We start from the raw sequence: 5,072 nt of genomic DNA, 5'->3' as shown, positions 1-5,072 counted from the left end.
TTTATCTGCTAGTCCTGGTGTTGTCCAGCACTGAGATGGTCATTAGTCATTGAGGGAATGAATGGATGAAAGAACGTGAATTTGTTAAACAATGATCCATGATGAAACCGGGTCTCCTGGGTCCAAAGGCAACTGGGACTTCATGCTTTGTTCCCAGCCAGGGCTTGAGTAGAGCGGTGAAGCTGGACAGGTCCCAAGTCCCAGCACATCTGTTCCCCTTGGCAGCTGGCATGCCTGGGCCCGGCTCTACCTGGGTCACTGGATAAGTCCCAAGGCTATTGCCAGGCTATTCCCTGGGCTCCTGGCTGTCCGCAGTAATCACCGTGCCCCAGTCAGGCCACATTCTCACCACCCTCTCCCCTTTCTCAGGTTAGAGGAGTGGGTGCCAAAGGCAGGCCTCTCCCTGACAGTGGGAGGGCTATGGGAAGTGTGTGTGTATAGCGTGTATAGCAGCCTGGAGGAAGCTAAAAGATAAACACCATTTGAGATAACTTGGCCCTTCTGTGAGCCTCTCCCTTGGGTGCAGGATTTAGATCAGCAACAACAAAGAAAGAGGGGTTCTTCTGCCAGGCTTGCTACCCCTTACCCCACCAGACCAGCCCACTCTGGGCTGCACAGGGCTCCTCTCACCACATCACCTGTAGAAGAGCTGGCCAGGCAAGCCATTGACACTGCCAACTGGCTTTGTTTTGTCTGTGAAGTAGCACAAAACTCCCCTGCAGGGCAGGGGCCAAGGGACACAGAAACTTCTGTCTCTGGGCTGGGCACAGTGGCTTACGCTTTTAATCCCAGCACTTTGGGAAGCCAAGGCGGGCGGATCACTTGAGGTCAAGAGTTCGAGACCAGCCTGGCCAACATGGCGAAATCCCGTCTTTACTAAAAATACAAAAATTAGCCGGGCATGGCGGCAAGCACCTGTAGTCCCAGCTACTCGGAAGGCTGAGGTATGAGAATCGCTTGAACCTGGGAGGCAGAGGTTGCAGTGAGCCAAGATTGCACTACTGCACTCCAGTCTGGGCTATAGAGTGAGACCCTGTCTGAAAAAAAAAAAAAAAGAAGAAGAAGAAGAAGAAGAGAAACTCCTGTCTCAGGTGTTCCCTCTTCATTGGTATCAGACAGATTTCCTCAGAGCGCCCTGGATGGGTTTGGGAGGGCAGGGAGAGCTGGGAGGTGAGGTCAGAGGAGCTGATATGCATGATGATGTGGGCTGAGGGTAAGTGGGCTAGGGTCTTGGACCTTGGATTCTGGTTCTCTCCTGAAGACACAGAAGCTTCTGGCTCCTGGTCAAGATCCTAATCAATACTCACTGCCTCCCATGGACCCTGGCCACCCAACAGACTCCTATTCATCCCTCAAAACTTTGAGGCTGTCTCCTCTAGGAAGCTTTCATCATCTTTCCCAACACCTCCCAGAGAAGAAAACCCTCTTTCTCTAGAATGACTCCCTGACTCCATTTCACGTTGGGTGGGCTGTCGTATCTGTCTCTCTCATCCCTGTGCAGGCTCGTGAGCATCTTGGGAACAGTCTGCCTCACCCCTCCTCATTCCCCCAGCTCCAAGCACCACAGCCAACACAGGGTCAGGCTAAGAGATGCTCTTCTCTGGAGGTGACTGTAACTGGAGAAATGTCACAAACCTTGTAGAAAAGAGATGGGCTGGAGGAGATACAGGGCAAAGGGAGAATTTGCCAGCTGTCATTGGAAATCTGACTCACCATCCAGCCAGCAGCAGCTGGGATGCAAACCTGTCCCTTGGGATGGTGCTGTGTGACCCTGGGCAGGTCCCTGTACTTCTCTGAGGCTCAGTCCCTCCCCTCTGCAAATAGGTAATGACCCATTCCCTTGAGGCTGCCGTGAGACTCCAATAGGTCATAGCACAGCCTCTGTTCCCACCCTCTGTGGGTAGGCAGAGCCTGCATGAGCAGGTGATCATCAGGAGGTTGAGTGGCAAACAGCAGAAATCTCACAGAAAACCTATCTGAGGGTTCCCAGAATCTATAGGAGCCTAAATCCTAGCCAGGAAATGGGACAGGAGCTGAGGGCAGCCTGGTGACCCAGGACACAAGCAGGTCCAGCTGTGGGAATAGGGTGGCTAGGCAGCCCTTGCTGCTGGCGCTGGCACTGCTGCACTGGAGGGACAGTCTCTACCATGACCACTCCCTGATGGCACCGGATTCTTTGCCTCACAAGCTCTAGGTGCAAAGTCCCGGGGAAGCCTCCAGTTGGCTGAGCAGCTGGAGCAAAGTTCCAGGGGAGCCTCTCATTGGCTGACCCAGTTGGAGCCAATGACCTTAGCCTCCTGGCCTGGGCACTTCCCTAGTGGAAGAGTCAAACAATGGTGAACTCACCAGGACGGGCCAGGGGCGCAGGTGTCTTGGTGGCTCCCAAAGCAACCCGTTCCACTCAGAGGGTTATTTGTCATAGTAATTCAAGGAATCTCCCACGGCCAGAGCCAAAGCTGGGGGCTGTAGCAGGTTTCCTGGAGTTGCCGTAATAAAAGACCACACCTTGGGGACTTAAAACAGTAGACTTTTATTTTAAAGCAGTAGACTTTTATTTTAAAACAGTAGACTTTTATTCTCTCCCAGTCTGGGGGCCAGGAGTCCAAAACCAAGGTGACGACAGGGCTGTGCTCCCTCTGAAGACTCTTGAGTAGGATCCTGTCTTACTTCTTGCAGCTCCTGGTGGCTGCGGCATCCCTGGGCATGTGGCTTGCAGCGGCTTCACTCCCATCCTGCCTCCTTTGCTGCCTGTCCGTCCCTGCTCTGGGCACATCGCTGTGTCTTTCCAGGGCTTCTCAGAAGATCACATTCCTGGGGCTGGGTGCAGTGGCTAACGCCTGTAATCCCAGCACTTTGGGAGGCCAAGGTAGGCAGATCACCTGAGGTTGGGAGTTTGAGACCAGCCTGGCCAACATGGTGAAACCCCGTCTCTACTAAAAGTACAAAAATTAGCTGGCCGTGGTGGCGTGTGCCTGTAATCCCAGCTACTCGGGAGGCTGAGGCAGGAGAATTGCTTGAACCCTAGAGGTGGAGGTTGCAGTGAGCCAAGATCGTGCCACTTCACTCCAGCCTAGGTGACAGAGTGAGACTCCATCTCAAAAAAAAAAAAAAAAAAAAAAGAAGAAGAAGAAAATCACGTTACTGGACTTAAGGCCCACCTTAATCCGTCATGACCTCATCTTAATGAATTACATCTACAAAGATCCTGTTTCCAGATGAGATCGCATGCTGGGGTTCTAGGTAGACACAGGCTTTAGGGACAGTAGTCCACCTGGTGCAGGAGCTTTGTGAGTATTTGTGATGGAGCCGACAGAAATGTGCTGCCGCATCAAAACCTACTAGAAAAATGTCGTGCCTTCACACGGGGTCCTACACTGGTCCCCCAGTCCGCTGCTGTGCCCCAAGAACCTGAGCTGTGTCTCTGACCCCATCACTTCCCCAGAGGCCACCCTTGAGGCCCATGTGTGCTGCTGCCCTCACCAGGGGCATCTTCAGCCAGTTCCTGGTCACAGAGAAGCAGGAAATTGATTCCTGGTGTTCGGGGGATCAACAGGTCGTTAAGGCAGCCTGCGACATCTGGTTTGGATGCTGCAGAAATGCCCTAAGTGCTTCCACATCCGATGGGGCCTGGGCTGCCAGGAGACCAGGGCTGGTGGCCAGAGAGAGTCCCCAATATCTAAGTCTGGGTCCTCAGACCTGGAGACATCACCCCACATAAAACCTTCAAGGGCCTCCTTCCCCTCAGGTGAAGATTGAACACCTCAGCCTGGCCCATGAGGCCCTGCAGGCTCCGGCCTAGCCCCCGATGGGCCAGCAGCTTTTCTGCTCTTGCCATGGGGCACCTTGAGCATCTGTCACTGCCTCAAATGCATGCTGAGGTCTTGCCTCAGCAGTTGAGGGTTCCTGCCCACCCTTGATCTCAGCCCAAATGTATCCTCTGCCAGGGCCAGGCTAGGTCACCTGTGAGCCGCCCTCCAGGTACCCACTCCTCAGTTTGCAATGGCACGTTATTGGTGATGACCACATTGTACCCCCCACCCCGAGGGACATCCCTGTGTGAGGGTTCCTGGTGCTGGCTGGCTTGGACCTGGGCTCCTGCCTGACTCCGCCTCTCACCTTTTCTGTGACATCAGGCAAATCTCCTTTTGTTGAGCCTCAGTTTTTCCTGCTGGCAAAATGGGGTATTAATCCTGGCCTGTCTGCCCCACCTGAAAAGATGGTGATGAGGCTCAAAGTCATCTCCTTGTACTCAAGCATTTAGCAGATAATTGTGGAGCACAATTATCCCCCTGTGAAGGGTTTGTCAGGTACCGACAAAATAGGCAAAAGTTTCTGTCCTCGTGGTTAACGTCCTGGGGAGGGAAGGACAGGCCATCAACAACCACGTAAGCGGTGATGGTAAGTGCTGAGAGACGTAATAATGGTAGAGCAGGTAAGATGGCCAGGGTGGGATCGCAGGTGGCTGCTTCAGGCAGGGATTGGGGGTCTCCAGGGAAGGTACTAAGTGGGTCGTCCCCTGCAGGGGGTGCTCTTGGCAGCCTGCCTGCGTAACCACCTTGGGAAATAACATCAAAAGGCTGCAGGTGCAGCGCTCCAGGCAGGGGAACCAGCAAGGACAAAGTCCCGGAGGCAGGAAGGTCGAGGCCGGCAGAGCAGGCAGACCACTGTGGGCACAGATGCCGGGCAGGGGCTGGTGGCGAGGCGCCAATGCCCTACTGAGTGCTGGCCCACTGCCCTTGCCAGACGTGAGCATCCCAACTCTGCCCGGGTGTCGCCTGCCACCAGCTTTGTGCAGGGCAGCGCTGAGGAAGGCTGCTTTCTCCTCCGGCCCCAAGCCCCCTCCTGGGGAGGACAAATTCATCGTCACTATCCGCCCTAGCTGAGCAGTCAGGTCTGCCCCTCCCAGACAAAGGAAAGAGCCCTGGCTGCTGCCTAGCCTCCGGGCCCCTCTGAGGCGTGGAAGAATTAATCAGGTTGGAAGCCGCTGCCAAATGTACCCACGGGCTGAAAAGACCCGCCACAGTACAAACAAACCCAATCTCTTGCTCTGGGCAGGCGCAACCTTGGAAATA

Source organism: Mandrillus leucophaeus, unplaced genomic scaffold, assembly GCF_000951045.1.
Source record: "Mandrillus leucophaeus isolate KB7577 unplaced genomic scaffold, Mleu.le_1.0 Scaffold26, whole genome shotgun sequence".
NCBI classification, from domain to species: domain Eukaryota; kingdom Metazoa; phylum Chordata; class Mammalia; order Primates; family Cercopithecidae; genus Mandrillus; species Mandrillus leucophaeus.
Note: the sequence above shows the minus strand (reverse complement) of the source record.